Here is a 24,694-nt window from a genome sequence, read left to right on the forward strand (position 1 = left end):
GAATTCCACTAAAACCTCTACAGTAATTCCTTATGTCTAAGGATTTAACTGTGGGGTCTGCTTTTGCTGTTGAGCAGAAGTTGAAGTGGTGGTGAGCTCGACAAGACGTAGATCAGGAGTCACACAGTGCCTTATAAACAATGTAATTCCTGTGTTCAGAGAAACCAACCTGCTCTCCATGTTTAGATATTCCACGTGCATAATATCGATATGTTCTTCTGAAGCTTAATAGCCTGAAGCATGTGATAAAATTAAATTAGTGGTGCCAAATTAGAATTAGACTAAACCACGTCAGCATCTGGACTCACAGGTAATGATAAAGAGCAGAAGACTGAATATCTGTATCTTGTCCCCCAGATGATTCACTGTTCTTTACTTGAGGTGAATATCAAGGAATTTGATGGTTCACTTCCTTACCCTGCTGCTTAACATTTCCAGGTGTCTCTGTGCTTCAAGAACATTAATGCACATCTAGATTAAAACTGAACAGAGGCAGAGATGAGGAAAGTAGAACTTAGCACAATAGAACAGTGACTCTGCTAAAATCCTTAATCTAAATAAATGCTAAAATCTTCTACTTTACTTACTTTCCTGCCCCCAAAAGCCACCAAAGCACACAAACTCTGAATTAAAGAGTACCTGTCAAATATTTGAGTATATAGATGGCTGGAGGTGGAGGGGCAAGGAAAACAAGTGTAAGGAATTTGGAAAGTGTAAAGGTTTGAACAGTAAGAACGAGATGATCCTGGGCAAGGAAAATCTATCAAGACAATTGTTAATAGTAGAATAGGAGGTAAAAAATTTATTTGTATTTTTAAAAAGAAATATAAAAGCTATTGAAACCTACAATTTCCAATTCCTACATTTCTTTCGGAATTCTCTGCTATTACCCTTTTCCCCAGGTTCAGATCTGTCATAAAGGAAATGACAGATCTGTCATTGTAAATAGGGATGCTGTGTCACTGCATTAATGGGTTCTCGTCTTTCTTTAAGCTTTGAATAGTCTTTCTTGTTAAAGGAGACCATCAGGTCAGAGGGAAGGTGAAGGCTTGAAAACAAACCCCTTTCTACCTCTGACTGGTCTCGGGGCAGAGGTAATAGGAGGTGATAATATCAGTCTTTGTTTGGCCTGCTGTGTCAAATAAAGCTGTTGTGTTTTGCATGTGGCTGTAAATAGTACCTGGTGTATATACACAGAGAATAGTCATTATTTCAAAGTTAAAAAGAATTGCTGAATCCTTTTCTGTTCTAAAACAAATGTGAAAGCACAGAATGAATTATTACTTTTCAGCCTACCTGTATTTTATTTAGGTTCATCCACTGAGATTTAACTTCACTCTGGAGAAAGAAATTTTTTAACCTATTGTTTAGATTTAGTGGTAGGGTCAACTTGTTCTTGGAGCTGTGGGGATGTGTGACTATTCTTGGGTTGCAGTGAGGAGGCAAGAGAGGGCTGACGAGAGACAAGTTATTTTTTCTCTGAAAAGACAGATACTGATGCAGGAGGTGTTCTTAATAGTAGAGAAGATAATGAAAACAAAACTGTGTGGAGAAGGTGAAGAACTAATATTACTCTCAAGTAGGTGCTTGACAGTATTTGTTTATCTGTTAAGCATTGCCTGAAAACCTGTGGAATCTGTAAAAATGAAATTTGAGGACCAGAGACATAGCTGGGAACAGACACTAGACAAGAGTTTTGAGAATATGAGGGAGGAGAGTGGGGAAAAATCCCCACATTTCATGGCTAACTAGAAATTTCCTAACATATTCCTAGGAAGAGGACCTAAAGGCAGATCTTTAGACAAGCGGTGTGGTCTGTCTAGGCATGTGGGTCTTCACCATGTGGCAAAGGCTAGTTAAAGAAATAAAAAAAATAAGGCAATTTCAGAAGACGATGTGGAAAAATAAAAAGCAACAGGGTCAGCTGATATGGAAGTCAGGTAGTTTTATAAATCAATATGTGATAGAGAGCGAGGGACAGCCCAGTGCTCAGGATGTAATGAAGATGGCCTGTAGAAGTCTGTGTCAAATAAAGTCACCTGAGAAGTGAGAGCAGGGGGAATAGGGGGTCAGAAGAGAGAGAGGTCAACATTATGATGGGAAACACTTTCTGAAGGCTTGACAGGTTTTTCATCAGAGGATCACCATAAGGGTAGGCTCTATCCCATGAGCAAAGATGCAGAATATGAACCTAACAGGTGGAAAGACCCTTAACTGAGATAGGAGATGATCACTCTCTTGAAATAAGTGACCTCTAGAAGCTCACTGCGATGGTAACTTCACCAAGATGGGAAAGCTGGAAGCTCAAATAATTTTTAATTATGTCTTCTGAACCTCTTTTGTGAAGGCAAGAGGTATTAAAAATTATTTGTAGTAAAAGAATGTGTTATGAGAAATGTTTTGTATTTAAAAGTGTTATACCTACAAAGAAATCAATTTCATGAGGATGACCTAAGTAACCACAGAATCTATGTAATATCCCTTATCTGCTCATTCTTCCCAGTCCTTCAATCAAACAGTTTACTTGTTGGGTTTATGTTTGTCACTGAAATGTAAAGTGTCAAACAGATCTATGTATGGAGCTGTAATTTTTATCTTCAATTTACAGTACAATTTGATAATTATTAATCATATAATCATAGAATATCCTGAGTTGGAATATAAGACCTCTATTTGTTTTGGTTGGTTTTGGTTTGTTGGTTTGGTTGGGTTTTTTTGTGGGGGGGTGGGGGTGCATTTTATTTCACTATTTATGATTGCACCAAAGAGCAATCATATGCAGGATAGATATGACACTAGATACATAAATATTCAGCACACAAAACAAAAGGTCATCCAAATCGTATCTAAAGTATGGGTTAAAAAGGTCACTTGTCTGTTGTATGTGTGAAAATCAGCACTTGCTGTGAGGGTTTCTGCACTGCTTTGTACATGATTTTCCGGTCTATACCCTCTTTCAAAATCTTGAGGTTTAATGGATTATGAAAGTCTTTTCTGCATTTTGCAAAAGGGAAAATGGAGGTTATTTGTATGTCTGTACATCTGGAGGTTGCTATGCCATGTATGCTATGCCATTGATGTTATGTCAATAGAGAAATTATTAAAATTTTAGAGGTATTAATGGAGCATTTTTGACAGTTATGAATTAATGCTGCAACTTTCAAATTTCCACAAATAGCTGTCCTTCACTTTTAAAGTCAAGAGGAATATTGTAGCAATAGGAATGGACAATTTCAAATCATGTGGCAGTCTAAAACTGCCAGAAACCAACAATTAGTCTCAATTTATCGAGACCCATTGGGCACAACATTTACAGAGTCACGCAGAGGGAGCCGCTGTTTTTGATTCAATCTTAGGAACTTTGTCAAAGTCATTTCTTCTTTAGAACTGAGAAGCAGAAATGGATATTAAAGTTTTGTTTAGTGGTGCTGTTTTCCCAACACTTGTCTTGCAATTCCACAGGAATTTTTACAGGAGCACTTTTGATGCATTTTAAGAAACCAAATGCATTCTGTAAAAGCTTTATACAGCCCATCGGCAGTGATGCCTCAGAATGCCAACAACTGTTGTGAGAAACAATTCCCTGTGAAGGCACAGGCAATTTACAGCCAACTCTGGTTGAGAAGGGAGCTTCACAGAGGAACCAGCTTTTGCTTCTAGACCTGAAAGATAAACTCCTTTTATGCCCCTATTAGCGATAATGTTCATGCACTGTGTGGTGATGAGCACGATGCAGTGTTATCCTGAAATAGAGAATGAAATGTTTTGTTTTGTGTACAATATATTTGAAAGATCAGATCTTTCTTTCTCACTTAATGTACTATAAATCAGTATGTTTTGACAAGAAGTTTAAAAGCCGGTGGAAATAAGCATGACATTAAAAAGGCTGTTATTCTCTCATACACACACAGAGTGGTGGGAAATGATAATAAAAAGGTCAGTTTTGGAAAGGTTACAGAACAGTAGCTCAAAAGACACTTAGCAGCTTGCTGAGCTCCAGACTGCAATACTAATTGGTGACAGTGTGTAAGTGGCCTTCAGAAGGGAGAACTGAATGCACCCCCTGCAAGCCACAAACACCTCTCTGGGCTATCCAAGACCCCAGGATCTATTGAAATAATATTTCTCTTCTGCCTGTGTTTTTTTTTCCTTCTTTTCTTTTCCCCTTTTACTCCTCCATGTTCCTCCTGTAAAGAAATGGGATTCTACACAAGCTATATCCCAGACTAGTGCCTAAACTTCTCTGAGAGACAAAACCTGCTAATCACTTCATTGTCTCATTTCTGAAAAGGACTGATCTAATACTGAGCTTCAAAAATGCCTACTTTGCCTTTGTAGCAGCAACACTTAGGCTTATTTTCCAAACCAAGAACCCAGTACCAAACTGGCCAAAATAGTTTTTTACCTGGAATATATCTGGTTTTATATTTTTGCATGTCTTTTTTACACTGATCTGAGTGCTTTCTCACCCTCCACTGTAAAGCTGCAGTCCTTGTGCCAGCTTTTCTCCCTTGAGGACCAGGTGCTAAGAATGAGGAGAACTAATTTTTACAGCAATTATTCCTCTTTTAGTTCATGCATCAATATTTTGGTGTAAATGCAAATCTCATTCATCATGACAGTGGCAGTCAGTCCACTGCCCCATTTCCTTATTTATAGGCTTCAAAAATATATAGAATATTAAGCTGAAGAGAAACTAAAATGTTTTATATGTAACAGATGATACCTGTAATTTTCATGACTGAAGAATAGGAGTTGTGATAAAAGTACAAGTTCAAATCCTGCACCATAAGTATGGGATTGAGTTGAACTCATTAGTTGTAGCCCTTTGTGTTGTGTAGGAGAAAGCAGAGAAATATAAGTGAGGCTCTTTAAAAAGCATCACTCAGACTTCGTGAACTTGTAATGACTTTTTTTCCCAGAATGTAAACAAAATTTCATCCTTGCATTTTTCCATTGAAGCTGTTTTGACTCCTCATGATCAAGCTGTACAATCTGCTGTATATGTCTAAACAATGATCTGTACAATTTTGCTAGGCCAAGTTAATCAGACTGAGGACATGGCCCTAGCAAAGGATCTGCCTCTCGATTTGGGCTGGCCCAGCACAGCACAAACCTACCCAAGCCAGCTCTGCTCTTACTGTCAGTTCATGCAGATCCATCGGATCCCACTGGGGGGGAAGGAAGCACCTTGCACACCTTGTTCCCCTGCCAATAAACTTCCAGGGATTGGTGCAGAAAAGATGGTGTATGAAAAGCTGGCTGTCACACATCATTTCCACAATATGCTCAGCTTCAAAAGGAAATGAAACTGGCAAATATTCGGGGCTATGTCTGTACAAGACATAGAGGAAAATACCAACCACTATAGAAAGATGTTGTAGGAGTTCAAGCAGTGTTTTTGTTGTGTTTGTTTTTTCTCTATTCTTTTGTATACTTTTTATCTAATACCATAAAATAGTATTTATCCTGACTTCTGCTGAGATATTGTACAGAAATATTTTTTACTCTGCAGAACAATTTAATTCTCATTTCAAAATTTCATTCTTCAGTTGCGAAAGCTATGATTTAAAGGAACTCATCTGTTGGCTCAAATAACACAAATGAGATAAGCTCTGGCAACGTGAAATCTTTTTGATCTGGATTAATCTACTGTAGTGAAGTACCTGAGTACTTCATGGAGGGCATTTAATCAGTGTATGACTGGAGAAAACTATCTTCATTAGCTTTGTGTTCTTTGCAATTGGAATAGAATCACCATTAGATTCCTAGATAAAAATTTCAAAAGTAATCTATGGCTTGGGTGTCTGTCACCCACTTTGGGGCACACCAGCCAACCGCTTTCTTACATTAAACATTCAGAAGCATTTTCCCAACTCACATATCCTGCTTAGGAGGTCACACTGCACATGGAGTTACTTTCACACACAGTCTGGAGTGTGTTGTTTGGATATTTTCATCAATCAGTTTGTTATTGCAGCTAAAGAGCATTCAGCACTCCAGTCATGGCTGCTACCAAGCCAACAAATATTCCAGTTAGTTAAAAGAAATAAGCATCACCAAGGAAGATCGCTGCTTGTGTTCGCTCTTGCTTTTCTGTCCTCAGGAAAATGACCTTAACTTATGAACACATTTTCTTTGTGGTAACCTTGCGGTTATCTGACTTCTTCAGATTAAAAATTCCTGTTATAGTATTGAGAGGGTGGAGAGAGAAAAGCCTTAGGCCAGATGGAATAAAATCCATTTCATAGAATGGAAAAAGAAAGCTCCTTATCTTCACCCTCATAGCACAGTAAAGAGGAATTTTTTTCTTCCTTTTTTTTTTCCCCTCTAACAGCATATACAATACATGCTTTCAGTTCAGTCAAGAATCTAGACACCTTTCCCATTTTTCTCTTTCTCTGTTGACTGCATGTTCCTTTTGCTTTTATCGGCAACACTATAAATGTAAGAAGTGAAAGGATTTTCTGGGTCAAGTCACAGTCTCCTATTATTTTGGACAGCAGCATCATATATCTTTCCTTCTAAAATTAGGTGTCTTTTCCTTGCTCACCTCTCCTTTGGAGGGCTACATCAAACTCTTGAATGTGGAACTTAGAAATGCTCTATCTTTTCTTAGATAATTTTTTTTGTACCCACTTGTTTTTGTGCCAAAATTGTCCTTCCGTTTAAATACCTCTTCTTCTGTTCTAGTCTTTAGTTCAGATGAGTGTGCTCCATGAGAGCAGTCCACTGAATTTTACAAGCTAAAAAAGGTTATCTAAGTATTCTGGGACAGGCACTTCCATTTCTGATCCATCTTTCTAGCCCTCCTCAAACCCTGTTAATTTGTGCCTAGGCAAACAAACAGAACTGTCCATAGCATTTCGTATGCTACCCCAACTAACTGATCCCTTATAACCATTAACTTTGGATAGCACTGACCATTTTATTGTACTTCTGAAGATCTGAGGTTAAGCTATTATTCATAGAATATTGTCACACATCTCCTGACATTCTTCTCACCCTAACTATGCTTCCTCCACAGAGTAAATGCCCATTTGCTATCAACTCTATAATATTTTCACCTTGACCACTAACTAGTGCCACATGTCTTATTTTCTTATTTTCTATATTAATATAACTTGCCAAGTTATATGACTGACTTTTAGCTGCTTATAATTTTCAAAGATATTAACTGTTTGTTCTGAGGTTTTTCCATACTTAATTTCTTCTCTTAATAAGGAGATTTTTTTGTTTACTACACGTTTGAGGGGTTTATTTTGTTTTTGTTTTTTTTTTATTTTGCTGTTTGCTGTTGGTTTGTGGTTTTTTTTAATGGGATGGGGAAGAGTATGGAGAGGGGTAAAGAAGGGAGATCCAAACAGCATGAAATGTGTATGAACATAATCAAAGATGCAGATTGAGAGAGTGAGAAATTAGGGAATTAAAGAATACCAGTCATTGGTACACTGGAATTTGCAGTTTAATAAGTGTACTCAGTTGTACCCTTTGCTTTCAAGATCTGTCTGCATATTTGCCCACAGCAGTTTGATGGAGCCACCCAGTCAGCCAGAGCCCTGAGGTGGAGCTTCAAGAGCTTTCTTTGAAGTGAACGCGTCAAAAACACCAGAAGGCTCCTGATCTTTGAAGCTGTGTTTTACTAGAACATAAAACAAAGCTGGTTAGAGGTAGCTTTTTAAAGAGAAAAAAGATGCCTCTGATGTGGACAGGACAGACCACATAAGAAGACTTTAAAATAAACCTCTCTTGCCCATTGCAATATCTGTTAGAGGTAGATTATTTCCTGGAAGTTGAAAGGGCTTTGTACAATTCTTGCTTATCAAACTGTGTGCTAGTCAGACATTGGTGAATCCTCTACGGCTCAGGAGAGCTAAGAATCCTTAAACATACCCTAAAATGGCTCATGTGTATGATGTCTTTACATTCCTACATTTTTAATACCAAGTCTTGCCATGACTAGGAGTGACTGCTTGTGTCAAGTAGGTGGAAATCTCCTTTTGAAGACGTAAAGCATTCATTTGTAGCAACACAGAACCATTAGATATCAACTCCACAGTATCTGCATAATGTATATATTATGCAAAAGTGGCTTCAGGCAAGGGTTGTTTTTTTTTTTTTTTAAGAAGGGATTCCATGTATTGACAAGAATTAAACATATCTCTGACAAAGTAATTTCTTTTTTAAAAGTGTGTAAAAGATGCTTTGCTACTTGGAAGATTGTGTGAGTCACCAGAGAGACAGATCAGCAGTTACACAATGGAATTAGAGTAGGTGCTGAATTCAGTTGCATCATATACACAGATCAGCACAAGGGTTTGTATCTTGTTCACATGCAAGGGCTGTGCATGTGTTCTGGTAAATATTGAGATGATACTGAATGTATGATTTTTCTCTCCTTGAAATGAAAGTACTTGCACTATTGAATCACTTCAGGAATGCTGAAGAAACCACCACAGTGCAGTTATACAAGTATTTTTAGAACATGATCCCATAGACACCTGGAGGGTTCCCTTCAAGACTCCTTTCCAATATGAAAGCGATGTCTTTAAACTGATAGAACCAGTTAGATGTGAAACAATTTTTTTGTGCATAACCTTCAGTTTTTATTAAAGCCTCTTTTTTTTGCTGCGTTTACAAGCTAAACCAGCTGTGAAAGGTGCAAGCATATAGTTTGTATTCAGCAAAGATCTGTCATTTTGTGCTTACTGCAAGGCAAATGGCTCTGCCAGTTGGGGCTACAATTTATCAAGTTGGCAGAGTGACAATTTTCATTGCTCTTGAAAATTTATCATGGATAGTCATTTTTGAAGGGTTGACTCTTTTGTTTAAGCAGGCTTTTTACATTTAGTCTTATCAAAATGGCAATTATTAATACCATTAACCCATGAGGCAAAGATCAGTTCTGTCCCTGGAACCTTGAGTATGTCTTCTTGACAAAGAGATTTATCTGCTTTTGTGGCTTCCACGGTTCATGAGTTTAAAGAACAGATGTAATATAACAAAAAGCCATCTCCCTAAAGACCAATGAAAGCCATTTTCATCCCAGCTGTTTTAGCAGGAAAGCAGTGTAAAGGGGGGAGAAAAAGGTAAAATATTAAATATTAATTGTCAAAATTATTTTTATGTTCTTCGTTCTGACTTCCTCTCTTGTCCTTAGAGGCTTAAAGACTGACTTGCTTTGAGAGGGTTAGTAACACCCCTATAACCCCAGCTCACCAATAAGGCCCCTTCCATGATGTATTGTAGAAAATAATTCCTCAGTACCATCCATGAGTGGATTTAGACACAGTTCTGTGAAGTACTAAGTGGCTCCTAGGAGACACTGAGCATCCTCACCTCCATGGCTCTGAATGGAAGGAGAAAGCACTGTGTGTCCTGCAGGCTCAGGACACAGTGAGGAGTGGATTGTATGCAGTCTGGTGTCAAAAGGAGTCTGATGGGATTTTGTCTGATTTGTTAAAAGCACTTAGTTGTTGCTGTATGTATTTGCATTTGCATTTTCCCATATTGGCTGGAAAAGCTCTGTCTACATGAGCTAGATGCAACTTGTTCCACAGTAAAAATGAGGTATGTACATACACATTTCCACCACTATTAGAAAGAAAAACTGAGTAGAGATGTTTTAACGCAGAACTGAAATTATCCTCTTTCAATTTACTTGAAATTCTGTGTTCTGCTTTATGAAAAGACTGCATTTTGATATAGCGTGGAGTCAATAGTGACTCTTCCAATAGTTTCTCACTGAAGCAGGTGGGATATTTCCTCACAGGAGAGTTATGTGCACCTGCTAGAAGCAAAAGGCTTTCCACGAGCTGCTAGGCCTGCAGAGCTCAAACATTCAGTTCCCCAAATAATTTTTTTCAACATCTGGGGTTTTTTTGTTTGCCATCTCTTTACTTTTTTATTTATTTATTTATTTTATTTCATTTTTTCTAAACCTCCTGAACAGCTCTAATTAGGGCATAAGTAAGAGAGTCTGACACAGAATGGCTGAGAAACGAGTGTGTGTCTCTGTCCCAGGGCTGGGGCACACCAGGATAGAGGTCCCTGTCTGGGGTCAAACCACCCACCACCTTCCTTGCCCTTTGCCTGATCAGCTTTTTCTGATTTTCACTTCCTTTCCCTTTCTAAAGCATCTTCCATTAAGGATTTTGCAACCACTACCACACCTCTGACTGAAATCCCCCCTTCCTCGGGAGCACCACTGCCTGAGAGCTGCTTCTATGCAGCTTCCTGAGGGAAGGGTGGCTCAGATTCCCCAACCTATGAGGAAAGGGACACAAACAGCTGCCAGGCTTGAGGAGGGACAGGGCCACCACCTGGATCATTTTGAAACTTTGAAAAGTACATCCAAAGTGACATGGGACATCCAGCTGCACCACAGGTTTTCTGCAGGGGTTGCTGCCTGTAGCGGGAACAGACTTGCCAGTGGGGTACAACTGCTGGGTGCCCAGAGCACAGCCACCCTGCAGCTGGCACACGGCTTTGGACCTCCCAGTAGCAGCCACTTGTCATTAAATAGTTGCACTTGGCTGCCAGGGGGTGAGCTTTTCTCCAAACAGCATGAACACAACTCTGCAGCAGGTCAGAACTCCCTTAGGCAGTTACCGAGACCACCACTCCTGAAGCAAAGTAAGGTGGCCTAAGAGCAGCCTGTGCTGCCATGGCTATTTTAGGTGCCTAAGTATCTAGTTTGAAACCTTTAACTCCTCTTCAGTGTGTGACAGGTGTATTTCAGGTTTCCTTCCCACATGAGTTTACAGTCTGAACTGATATATGGAGAAAGGAGTTGAGAACAAATAGGAGGAATCTTGGATGAACTTGAAATATCTGCTGTGTTTTTCTTCCTGTATGTACCCTGTACAGTCAGTGAGTTCTACACCAGATAATGGATCTCACAATAAAGCTAACAAAGCTCTAGCTTAAATGTCAGATCATAAAGCAAAACACTGATAATTAATAGAGCTGAGACCTGCGAAAAAGGGAGTTTGTAACATCCAGAGGGAATTAATTTATCAGATATGTCTAACCTTGCATTTCTGAGAATGTCATCTGAGAATAATGCTCATCTAAACTCAAATTTGAAAAAAGTTAACAATCAATAAATTAAGTGGCACAGGTTCAAAGAGAAGATCTTATCCCATGCAAAAGCTATGAAAGCATTCCCCTTGTCTCTGAAAAGCTTTCAACATTCATAATGATAAGGACTTAATAGAAACTCAGAATCTAGATCCCGAACTTTTGTGTTATGTTTGGCCCCTTTCTCTAAAATATGTTGAATTAAAGTACCAAAAGATGAAGAATTGAGAATAGTTTTGGATTTGTCATCTCTTTGTGTGGCTTAGGTCTGTGCTGAAAGCTGACATAGACACAACAGTATTAGAACTCATGGACTTAGAAGGAAACAAGGTTCCGTGAGATCTTTCAGAAGGAGCAGTATAGTTAATATAGAGGTAAGCCCTGGCACTAGGGATAAAACTTGTACCCTGTTTAATGCTTTGGAATTTAGAGCTAAATAATAACTACTTTGTCTTGTGTCTTTTCTAGAGTTAATGATGGGGTTATCTGTTTTGATGAAATACCATTATCAACATGTTCAGTGTGGCATGGTTGGCTTTTTTTATCAAAAAAAGGTTTATTTCATATTAATTTTTATTGTGGTTGCTCATATAACTATGAAGTGTAATATTCACAAGGAATTCTTTTTCATACACACGACAGCAAATGTCAGATTGAATAGTTCTTTGCTAAATTTCCTTTGGGCTTTTCTTTAAGTGAGATAGATGTGAGTTGTTTCAAATGGTATTAGGTCTTCATAAATCATATTCCACCTTTTTTCCTTGTCAAAAGCAATGTGCTCCCAGATGTCAACAGGAAATTCCCACTTTTGAGTTAGACTTTACCCTTGAGAGAGAGAATGTGCACTTCTAACCAGAAAGAAGTGCAGGTAGGGCTGAATGCAATGCAGGAGTGAACACTGTGGAGTTTTAGAATAGACTTAGCTTTTTATGCAAGGTGTATGGCCAGTATTTTCATTTCTTGAAATCATCACCACAAGAATATCTGCTAATATATTTGCCATAGAATACCTCCAGGTATTTTGTCAGGCTACCTAGTTCTCCTTGAATGTATGTTGGCTGTACAGTGTCCCTGGTTGCTGATTTGAAAACCAAATTTTCATCATCTCATTCAATCTCAAAATCTTACTGAATTGAAAATCTTGGGTTTTGTCATGAAATTAAAATGTCTACAACATTTTTTGAAAACTTAACTTTTGAAAACTTTACCCAAAAAAGCAAGCACTCTCTAAGAGTGTTTTAAGCGGTTAGAGTACTTTCATTAAAACAAATTTTTTTACAAATAGTTCTGTCTAAAACTACGCAGGGAAGGGATGAAGAACAAGATTTTGGGAAATCACCTGCAGTGATGTTATATTGTGTGTTAGAGCTGGAGGATGAGACATCAGCATGATCCTCCTCTTACTGATGCTGTAGGTAAAAGAAAACACTGTATATATAACTTCAGGGGTTGATTTCCAAGGATCATTTCACATTCCTTGTTGTGGGACTGGATGGAACATAATTTCAGTATGTGAAAAGAAGGTACTTGAGAAAATCTCAGTTGTTATGGGGAGAACTGTAAATTTGGAGAAAACTCTGGGGATGACAAGGTTATACCAATGGTCTTGGGGCATCTGACTGTCAAAGGAGGAAAGGAGTGTTAGAAATGTTTCACATCAGTGTTTGCACATTTACTGCTGTTTGTTAATGCTCAGACACTAGGGCCTTTCTATTTGAGAGGGGTTTTTAGGGAGGCTGTGACTTTCTAGTGGTAGTAAAATTCTCCGATCCCAAAATATATTGATATATAGGAAAATCTTGGGTGAAATTCAGGCACCAGAAGTGTCAAAGGGGCAATTGTTTTTTTGGTTTTTTTTCAGTGGGACCATGATTTCCTTCATCCTTTATTAAAAAGAAAATAGTTTCAGAAGAAACATACGGAATATGACGAGAGCTAAGGTATTATACCTTTATATAAAATAATCCCCTAGTTTCAAAGGGAGAAGGATGTGAGCATTGCATCACATGTTGGTTTGCAGGTGCTTCAACTGCAGACTGATCACCCCAGGTGACCAAATTTTGTGGGAAAATTGATAGAAATCTGTAGATCAATTATTTAGGAACAAGAAGCATATAACTTCATTTTTTAAAATGTGAGTCTTGTTTATGTTTTTCCTCTTGAGATTGCAAAGAATAGCGTGTTGAGTGAAGTGGAAAAGATTAGTCTTTTTTTTTTTGTTCCCGGAAAATTCTTTAGTAGCTATTAATGGGCAAAATCCTGAGGTCTTTAGCATCTAAGTATTTGAGCTAAATAATGTTATAGAAACTGAAAAGTTCATGTAGGAACTGATTTTCAGTCTTGCAGCACTGCAATAAATAACTTCACGTGTAATATTTTTAATGAGCAAGAGGGTTTTAAGGATGGCTTTTCCATTGAAGTTTATGGGCATACAATTTTACCTGTGGGCCTAGTTTTAATGAACACATCAATTAACTCTGGGTATCTATGATGATTTCTTTTTTTACAACATGTACGAATGGTCAACAAATGAAATAGCAATTTCATAAATTGAAATGAAGATGCTCTGTAGCCTTGGCCAGCACTCATTATGTTTAGGATAATTTCTCTGTGGTCTTTGGAGAGTGTTCAGGATGATCATTATTTCTGAAATGACCCTTTTGATTAACAAAGAAATAAAATTAAATTCAGTGTTTAGACAGTTATTGCAGAGGGATTTCAGCTACTGTCTGTGGCTGGAGTGGAGTGAAAAAAAGGGGGCAGTTTAGAAAGTTTTTCTGACGTTTTTCTCACCCAGTTGATATCCTTAAGGGCTAGATATAAAATAGAATTTATGTGAAAGCTATAGGCCAGAATTATAAACCTTAACAGCACCACTTAATTGCTACTCAACATGCTACCTATCCTGTCTACTTAAAACCCCGCATGTAGACCATTGCTAGGCAAATGGTCTAATGATATGAAACATATAAATACTACTAGCTGTCTACTCTTAATACAAATAGTAGTCTTTAATAACAAAAGTCCCATTCTGTTCAGCCCTTCAAAAGAGAGGGTATGGATTCCACTTTCTAACTGCAAGCAGACAAAAGTGTTCCAGTGCAGCTCTTGGTAAAATATCTAACAGTTCAAATTTAATATTTATTCCTGTCTTCGTTAAAGTGACTTCTGATAAGAGAAAGCTCTCACCCCTGAAGCTTTGTCTCCATTTTGAAGGGTCTCTGTCTCTCTTGTGTGCTGTATAGGATGTCCAGCCACCTAACAAGGATATGGGTTCATCCTAGAGGACAGGAAATCTGAAGCTTTGTTGCTAAAATACTTATTAGATCTGGCTTTAGAAGCTAACCATAACTAACATTATTAAATGTATTAAACTTGGTGAGCATTTTAAACAAGGATGTATAGCTATTTCTGTTCAGCTTTAATCAAATGACCTCTTAGATAGGTTCCATAATGAAGGGTCTAAAAAGCTGAGCCTGCTTTCCGATGTATTATTCCAATTTTGCTTGTTAGCAGAGATATCTTTATTTAACTTTTCTCATTGACCAGTCACATTTACCATGAAAAATCAGAATCGTTATCTAGCAGGCCAGTCCCAAAGCCAAATAAATAGCATGGTTCAATTTAGCTTGTAGCTGCTTAGAATTGAATATACTTGAACACAAAAGTCCTGTCTGAAAAGCAGCACAGTTCCGTGCATTTGTTTAGAAACCAAAGTGAACAGAGAAAAAGTAATAACCAGTCACCTAATGGTTTTCTCAGCTCTGGTGGAGAAAGAAGGGCTATGATTATATCCCCACTTACAGTAAATTGTAGTAATAAATCCTGCTTGATCGTTTTGCCCCCATGGCTAATAGTGAGCTGGTTTTGTGTGATCATCACAACAAATGTATTTCCTCCAGTTAGTTATAAAATAAGAGAATACAGGTCAGTTCAGGAGGAAGTGTTTTGTATGGAATGAACACAGGCCTACTTGTGGGAATAAGAAAAGGCTTTCAAAACTGGAATAATTCATGATAAGAAGGTGATAGAGTAGTTTCTTCATTTTAATTAGTAGGTAAAAGCTAAATAGCAACAAGATGTATTTTGTATATTTGAGTTGCCTGTGGTTTATTTTTTTGCTGTCTTCAGACCTTTCCATTGAATACTGTGTATCATTTTATATGTTCTTATCCCCCTGATACTGCCATCAGGTGCAAAATCCCTCAGGATATTGCAGAGAAAGACTTTAATATTTCTTAAATCAACTGGAATTTTGTTCTTGAGGAGCTAGTCATGTATTCCGTGGAGCAGAGCAGTAACATACATTTCAGTTTGACTGCAAGTATTGCCTGGTGCTATCAATTTAACTAGATTAGAAAAAAATTTAAAGACATGCTTTTCTCTTAGATCAATGGAATTTTTTTTTTTTTTAATATTTCTGGGTTTATGTTGAGTTGGCTTCAATCTGCTTGATTAACTGGACAATTTACAATTCATAGAATTATAGAATAGTTTGGGTTGGAAGAGACCTTTAAAGGTCACCTAGTCCAATCCCCCTGTACTGAGCAGGGATGCCTTCAACTAGATCAGATTGCTCAGAGCTCTGTCCAGCCTGGCCTTGAGTGTTCCTAGGGGCATCTACCATGTCTCTGAGCAACCTGTTCTGATGTTTCACCATCCTTTCTTCCTTATACCTAATCTGCACCTACTCTCTTTTAGTCTGAAGCTGTTATTCTTTGTCCTGTTGCAACAGGCCCTGCTAAAAAGCATCCCCATCTCTCTTATAAGCCTCCTTATAAACCTCTACATGACAAACTGAAACTCAATTTGGCAAAATAAACAGTTCTTACTAAGTACTCTTTGTGCTCTTCCTTTCCCTTAGTCTCATGCCTGGATACTGTCTCATTCTTCAGTGATTTCCTTGAGAATGTCAGTACTGTTGCATGAATATGTAAGCTACGATAAAGATGTGCTTTCTGCTCATGTATCAGAGCTCTGACAGGACTCCTCTGCTAAATCTTGCTGGGGTCACTGCCCCAGTTCACCTGGCAGCTTATTAACTCTTGGTACCTGCCACTTCCTGGTGGCAACTACCTCCCTAATAAAGATTGCAAAACAAATGGGATGCCTCACATGTCACTCATAGGCCTGATCTTCTAGTGTAAAAGCACCTATATCAGCACTTTAAGCTGCTGTGCCAGGCTGTTACCTGGGACTGCTGTGTTGTGGACAGACATCCTGTTCGGCCTGGATTTCAGGGGGGGACTACTGTTTAAACTTCCTGAAATATCAGTTATATGAACTGTCAGCAAAGCAAACAATACCACTTGACATAACCTGTTCCTGATAAGAAACACTATTGAAGTTCTTTGTATGACTACAAAAAGGTAGGAAATAAATGAAAATGAAGTAGAAGATTATGACATTCAAATTACAGATTTTTTTGAGAAAGCGACTATTCATTAAGACAATGCAAAATAAAGAATATTATTTGCTATAAATACTTATTATCAGTTATTCATTGCAGTTTCCTCCTTATAACTTGTGAACCAAAAGTTTGATTCTGGTAGAATAATTCATTGCTTGTTCTACTGTCTTCATGGGAGAAGAATTAGATGTGGTGATCCACAGTTCTCTTCTGACTGTCTTGATGTGTCAGAAGATAATGCAGAATCAGTCAGGAATTTGAGGTCGCTGTACCTGGACATTTTCTTTATAATGTGCTGCTTGAAAAGGCTGAAAGGCTTTTAATCTTTGAGTGTTTTAATGGAGATGATACAAAATGATCAGCTCAGGATGCTGATCATTCACAGGGAACATGAACCATTCTCCCCATAACTGCTGGGGATTTCCAGGCAAGTCCTTGGCTCCTGCTTCGAGTTCTGTGAACTTAGTGACCTTCTGAGTGGCAAACTCTGCTTCATCCCTTTCAGTCTTTGCTAAGCTATTTCCATCACTTTTAAGGCTGAAATGCTACTTGCAGCCTTTATGGCCCTGCTGTGACTGTCTGCTTTCATTTCTCTGCCACTCCTATGTGGAAAATTATGGATTCATTTTGCTCAGGCCGGTCTCCATGTTTTTTCATGGACATTTTCTGACCCAGTTGCATTTAAAGAAATGTCAGATACAAATTAACAGCACACAAAATCAATTGGAGTCCGTGCTTTTAATTCTGCAACAATTTTACTTTTAGTACAACACCAATAAAATTGATGTTTTCTTTATTCTACTTGGAGATAAAAATGAAAATTGTAGAAGAATCGATATCAGATTGTTGGAAAGTATGTGATATTTTGGTACTTTCAGTGTGCCAAATTTCAGAAGGGGTCTTTGGATTGATCAGATAATTCCTCCTTTCTTAAAAAGATTTTGGAAAATTAAAATTGCTGCCCCTCAGGTCTTTTTCCAAAAAAAGGGTCTCCCTATTCTTTCTGTCTTCCTAACAAATTTTAATCTCTTTCAAGGTATTCATCTCATTTGGTCTCCCCTAGGATACATAAACATTCCGTCTCAATTTGGTGTGAGGAAGCACCTAAATCTTGCTATTGAAAACCTGCCAAGTCTAATTTAATTTTTGTTCTGTTTAATTTATTAATTCCCAAAATGAAAACTATAATACAAAGGACCAGCCAGGGCTGCAGTTAAGTAATAGAGAACCAAAACCGAAAGAAAAACAGTATGAGCCATTCTTTTACTGTGACAAGACAAATAATTTCATCTATTTCCTGGCATAAAAGACAAGAAAGGAAAAGGAGAGTCTAACAAATAACACAAAGAGGAGAAAGAGCAGAAAGGAGTGAAAATTTTCCAAATGTCAGAGAAAATGAAATAATGAACTTTAAAGGAAGCAGTACCCATTTTGCTCAGTAGAGCCTTCTTTCAAAGCTGTCATGTTGGGAAAAATGGAAAAGCTCTGAAATGAATTTTAAACCTGGTTTTGTTACAGTTTGGATTTCTTAGACCTGTTGGCAGCAGGTGTCTTTTCTTAATATTCATTATTCATGTAGCTTCACAATGCATTTCAGTTTATAAATGAAGAGGTATACAAGCCTTTCTCCACTGCATTAAATAGATGAAATATATTACTGCCTTTGAGCTCAAAATGCCATAGCTGAAGCTTGAAGGTTATTTGCTTGATACAGCTGATAGACATTGGAGTTGCAAATAAGTTTTATTTTGATGAATATACAGATGAACAGAGTGCTTCCATATATCTTTATATTTTGCTGGATTATAATATACTAATATTTTTCTGAAATAACCTCTTCCTCGAATCTCAAAAAAATCAGTCACATAGAAATATGTTTCATTTTCTGTCATAATTTTCCACTTAGAATAATGTGTGTGTGCCTAATCCTGTTAGTTACCGAGAGAGTCAGCTCACACTTGGCTGAATCTTGAGGTCCTTAATCTTTGTTCAAGCCACGTCGCACTGACTTCAGTGTAAATCTTGCATGAGCCAGGTCTGAGGTAAAATTGAACTCCCAATCGTGTTCCACTGAAAGCAGTACAAAGTTTTTGTCTATTCATCTCAGCAGGGGCTGAAGCACAACTAAATTGTAAACCTTAGAATTTTACCCATTAACGCCAATAGGATTGGAAAGTACAGCAGCTTGTGATGTCTGTTATTTAAAAATAGAGCCAAAACCAGTAAGTCACTTCTCAGTGTGAAGTGTTGCATTTTAAAGGGGCAAACTCCTCCTGGACCTGAGCTGTGTAACTCACATGCTGAGAGATCCCTATGTGAAGAAGGAGAGCTCAAAAGATGAAAGATTGAAGGATTAAATTCCTAAACCGTTACCAGAGGAGTTTTATTTATGTGCTTAGGTCTCCATTTTGTAACAGTTTGATAATGAATACTAATAGGGGAAAAAAAAGTGGATGCAGAGTTTAAATTATGTTCAGTTCTTGGCAATTCCTGTTGCCTTTGAGCAAGCAGACACAGAACATCTTCCAAAACCCCAAGTTTTGCATAGTTAGGTTTATAAAACCTTCTGCATGAGGTATATTCTGAAAGCTGCTGAAAGTACTCATTCTGAGTACTGGGCTAGGTCCTATTTAGCCTTTTCTCCTGCTAATTTGCATGGAATTTGGTAACCTAAGGAGCAGATTTCTTGTATTAACCCAAAGACTTTAGTGAGAATAATAGATTAAAAGCTGGAACAACTATCAGAATAGGCATAAGAAGTTACTGTGCTGTTTCTGATGAGTTCATGCCAAGCTAAAGTTGTACTGGGTATTTTTTTTTCCTAGCTATGTGTTCTTACTGCCTACATGAGCAATTACTTGTGAGAGTATGTGTTGAGACAGGTCAGTTCATTGAGCTATATGGATCATGACCCTACTACAAAGGTGATTAATTTTACTCCACAGTCTTTCTCCTCTTATTGAGGCAATTGTTAAGAGAGAGGCATCAGAGACATTGGTCTACTTTTTTTCCTGCTACTTGAAATTGAATAAACATAGACAAGAGTTTCCAATCTGCCAGTTGAATTTTCACTGTTTGCTCCTTCCCTAAAGGAACTCAGTAGAACATGCAGTGATCTTTAACTCTCCTTGAACACAAACTATAGGAGTGTGCAATTGTGATTAAGGACTACTCAGAGGTCTTTTATGGTTCTTGTAAAGATATCTGTTTCTCAGGGTTAGAATTACCTGTCATTTCAGTGCAAAATATGAATTCTGAAATGCTAAGAGGCTTCTGAAAAGGGCTGGAACAGAAACATACACATTGCAAGAAATACTGCAATAATAATAATAATAATAATTTAAAAGTCTCTAATTAAATAACTGTTTATTTTAAGCTCAACAAATCAGAGATTTCAAGACTTTATTTTGAGAAAACGGAAACCTGTGTTTAATATTAAACACGAATAGCCCTAAATCTCTCTGACCTTGATAGGCCATGCTGCTTTTGAACCTTGGGACTGCTCAGCATTGCTTCTAATAGACTGAACATATCTTGAATGCTTGGCCTGCTAAGAGAACTTTCCAGACAGGAGCAACATTCTGTCGGAGTTAATAAAAATAATTACATTATATTGCATTAATTACATAATTATATTAATTACATAATTACATTAAAAATAATACATATAAAAATGTCCATTGCATTAAAAGAATGCTGATTTTCAGTTCTGATTTTGAGTTTGCTGAAATGACACCACTGCTAGCTGCAGTTACTGTTGTATGCATAAGCCTTGTTCCTGAGCCAATTGGGGGCTGGTTTTGACACATTTTCTTTACATGGTGTGATTGCACCATTTCAACCAGAGTAATACTTTTTTCTCCCCACTCAGAACAAGTTATATGGTTTTCCTGAATTAGAACTGGAAGTGGCACTGCAATCTCACAAGTTCATTTTGTTCAGTTATAATTAGGGGATTGTGAAGTAGGTGGTATTATTCTGTGTGTAAGATTAAAGTTTCAGTGGAAGGAGTTGCAAGGCTGTTAAATAAGGTGTAATAGAGGGTGCATTTTGTAATAAAATTCTGCTTATATTAGCTTTCATTAATATATTTTATAAATGTTCATGATTTTTTAATGCATCTTCCAGTTTTACAGAAATATTATAAATATTTTAGTCTATCTTTTTATCACCCAAACTACAGTTGTAATTGTGTATCAAATGACAGCTTCTCTACATTGTTGTACAATAGAGAAGCAATTGTTGTCACATCACATGAGTCAGTTAGCAGTGGTTACAGTCAAAAGTGTTACATTCCATGTTTGTGTGTGATATTCAGCCTCAAGGCAAATATTGAACAGAAATATGTTGGTTCTGATGTTGAATTTTTATGATTCAGAAAACAGTGTCAGAGTTGACTATAAGGACATGACTCTCACTGCAGCATGAGTGAAATCTGTTGAGCAAGAGAAGAAGTGACGCCTTTGATTCTATAAATCTTTTGCGTCTCAAAAGAAAAAGAGGCCAAGGGTGGAACTTGGAAAGGGTGTTAATTTATGCATGGTGGTGAAGGGGAAGCTAAAGCATAAATAGATATGAATGTGACATTCCTTTGCAGTGTCATTTTGGATTGATGAGAGGAATTTAGGGATCTCTATATTTTCTGTTTCTGTGGGTTTTTTTCAATTAACCTTTTATTTTAAAACTGTTTTATTAAGTTCGTATATAACCTTTCTAGTAGCCTTTAAAAATATGGAGTTTTATCATTTACAAACAGTTTCTACAAATTAAAGTGTTGAAGCAATGAAGTAAACTGCTAAACCTCGTTCATAACACTGTGAGGAAAAAATAATTAGGTGTTGGTTCAAAGACCGAGGAAGATTAATTAGAAGTCATGATTTTGGAGAACAAAGTACCGTGAAGAGAGTGAGTTTGCAACCATTCAGTTCAGGAACAGAGCTTTTATATTGACCTGAGAAACATAGTAATTGTGTCAGCTTAGGTTTTCAAAACATGCTTAGAACTCCACGACCCTAGTCAGCACAGAAATCGTCTGTGTGCTGTCAGGTGCTTCTGTTTTCAGAGGCACAAAGTCTAATTAATAGTTATGTTTGCATCAGAATTGTGTAGGGGCATGTGCAGAAGGTGGAAAACTTTGTTGGAGCTCGTGGCTGGAGCAACACAGACATTTGCAATGAGTCTTTCAATCAGGGCCTGGAATTTCTACTGCTGTATCAAAGCAAACAAAAGTAGTACTTGTGTTCCAACAGAAAAATTGTGAAGCGTCTGATGTAACTTATTTCAGACTGAATGGATAGTAAAAACGAAGTTCGAATTTTAAAGACCTTTTATGAAATATTGTTTATCAGAAAGAAAATAGATATGAATTAAGAACTTCAAGAATAAAGAAAGATTTAAGATTTTAGCTAGACAATGCTATTCTGACTAGGTTAGCTCCTGTTATGATACAGCTAATCCAAGGCACAGGCTGAGCTGGTTTTATTGAACTCTAGGTGGCTGGCACTTGTTTAGTCAGCTTGCTGCCTTTTTGACTCATTTAGCTTGGTGTGTATTTAAAAGAAAAACATTAATTATTTTCTTTTACTTATTTAAAATTTTCAGAAACATCTGATTTTTTCAAAGGGAAGGAAGGAGATACTTCCTTTTACCTCCAGAGATCCTTTGGTAGATATCTCTCAATTTGTTTTTTTCAAAATGATACTGATTTTTTCCTTTGTGCCAGTTTTTTTTTCCAGTTATCACTTCAGATACTGATGTCCCTTGGTGGAGAACATGTAGTAATGTCTGGAACAGGAAGAGGTAAAGGCAGTGACAAAGGCATTCTGAAACAAGGGGTTCCTTTGGTAGGACACACTAAATTCCTGAAACAAAAATTTAACATCTTTTCTCTTTATTTTTAACAAGTCCTTTGGTAAATAATGGGGAAGCTTAAGAAGGAAATCTGTTAAGCCCAGTCAGCAACTCAGCCCCACGCAGCCACTCCCCCACTCCCCCTTGGGGGAATGAAGGAGAGAATTGAAGGGTAAAAGTGAGAAAAATCATGGGTTGAGATATAAAGACAGTTCAATAGGTAAAGCAACAGCCACACACACTACAAACCAAAACAAGGAGTTCATTGACTACTTCCCAAAGGCAGATTTTCAGCATCCCCAGGACAGCGGGGCTCTATCACATGTAACGGTGACTTGGGAAGACAAACACCATCACTCCAAACGTCCCCCCTTCCTCCTTCTCCCAGATTTATATGCTGGGCGTGATGCCATATGGTCTGGGATATCCCCTGGGTCAGCTGGGATCACCTGTCCTGTCTGTGTCCCTCCCAAAACCCTGTGCAACCCCAGCCTCCTCGCTTGGTGGGGTGAGGTGAGGAGCAGAAAAGGCCTTGGCTCTGTGTCAGTAATAACAAAAACATCCTTGAATTACCAACACTGTTTTCAGCACAAATCCCAAACAGAGCTCCACACTGACTGCTATGAGGAAAATTAACTCTATACAACCAAAACCAGCACATCGCCAAATGTTGTCTTGTCTGAAATAACGCCCTGAACACTTCATGACTTTAAAAAATAGAATAGTCCCTGTAGGCTGAGCAAAAGAAAGCTTTCCATCACCTGTGGTTTGCCTTCAAGAAGTAAGGAACCAACCCAATTCAAGAGAGGTATATGTTATACAGTATGTTTGCCAATTTAACCCATTGATGGCAGAGTGTGACAATTATCTGTCAGTGAAGGAAGGGTAATCCCTAATAATCGAATCTTTGTTCTCCAGCAATGTAGGCATTGCACTTCTTTCCAGATATGGAGGCTCTTCACTTCCTTCTTGATAAAAGTGGCTGTGGTGTGCTCTGTTTAGAGGGAGAGAAGACAGTCAGACAGGACTAGTAAAAAAGATTATGGTAATACAGGGGTGAAAAGGTGAAGAAAGATATTTGAGAACTTCAAATTCTTTGGAAGCTTTTTTTGTCATCATTGTCACAGAGACAAATAAATGCAAAGAAAAGAGAAGCAGAAATAGTAGCGATTAAATTTTTGTACAGTACACAGATCAGATTTTTGAGTAGTATTTGTTGCAAAGCAATATAAAGGTTCTTCTTGACCCTTTTTCTGGTTTCCTGCCTGACTCCAGCTACTAGGCAGCTACAGTCTGACTAGAAAACAGACACCTTTTTGTCATTGATCACTTCCACATTCAAACAGAAGCAGGGCTAACTCAACTCTATTCATGGAGACGCAAAGTCCCATTTTCAAAATGGATTTAGTTTTCTACATCCGTTTACATAAAGCTCATTTCCCCAAGTTTAAATATCACCTTTGCTGATTAGACTTTGACTCCTAAGTTACTCGAACTATTTAGTCCTAGTGTCTGTATATTTGGCAATACTGATGTATATTTGCAGACATGTTTTCTTTATGCTAAACTCCTTTTTTTTTTTTTTGCTCACCTGTTTCAGTAGTTAGTAAAAGGGCCTTGAAGAAGAAAAGTGTGGATCAAAGACATTTGTCTTTTCAAAAGAAACATTGGCTAATGTACTTACAAATTCATTAGAGGGCTGAAATTTGAAATCAGGAAAACATGCCTGACAGAAGGTCTCTGTTGTTAGGAAAGGTTTGATTTTTGTGAGACGAAGCAGAAGTTTTAAGTAAGGGAAGTTTCTTAGAGCAAACTGAAAGCTGTGGGAATGATTATCATCTCACAGGAGCTTTATGAAGATGACAGTTATGGGAAGACATCTGTTAAAAGCATGCACCAGAGACCCCTGTGAGCAAGGAACAGAAGTTTCTGTGCTAGGGAGGTAAGGAGACACACTGACTAAAATAAATAGCAGGACAGATGTGCCTGAGAAAACCTGTGATAAATTATGTTTATATCTGTCAATTGTTGTTTGATATGTTCTAGAAATTCTGCTAAAAGTTAACTGTGTAAAACTGGCATGTAAGGCCACTTCTTGAGTTGAACTCTGATTCCTCCAGAAAGAAATAATTGACATGCAGACCAGGAAAAAACTGTCTAAGGTGCAGGTCAGATCAAAGTGACTGACAGAAGTGTGGGTATGCAAGCCAGGAAGGTGGGAAAATCATTTCAAGTCTACACTGTGGGTATGGAAAGGGACCACAAATGGGTACTAGTACCAGTGATAAAGGACATAAGCCACTGTGCAAATAAAACAGTGGGGTCTACTTGCCTATTCTGAAGTCTGTGTGG

General features: G+C 37.7%; 1 protein-coding gene across 6 annotated transcripts in view; it reads left to right on the plus strand.

The window, feature by feature from the left end:
- Positions 1-24,694, plus strand: part of TENM1 (teneurin transmembrane protein 1) — a 755,935-nt gene that overhangs the window by 23,652 nt on the left and 707,589 nt on the right. Inside the window, exon 1 of one of the 6 annotated variants that reach the window (XM_064669854.1) lies at positions 11,439-11,456. The exons of the other annotated variants lie outside the window; for them this stretch is intronic. The gene's annotated coding sequence lies outside the window, so the exon portion shown is untranslated. Of the gene's footprint in view, positions 1-11,438; positions 11,457-24,694 lie in introns of those variants that run through there. 6 annotated transcript variants of the gene reach the window in all.

This window comes from Pseudopipra pipra, chromosome 13 (genome assembly GCF_036250125.1).
Source record: "Pseudopipra pipra isolate bDixPip1 chromosome 13, bDixPip1.hap1, whole genome shotgun sequence".
NCBI classification, from domain to species: Eukaryota; Metazoa; Chordata; class Aves; order Passeriformes; family Pipridae; genus Pseudopipra; species Pseudopipra pipra.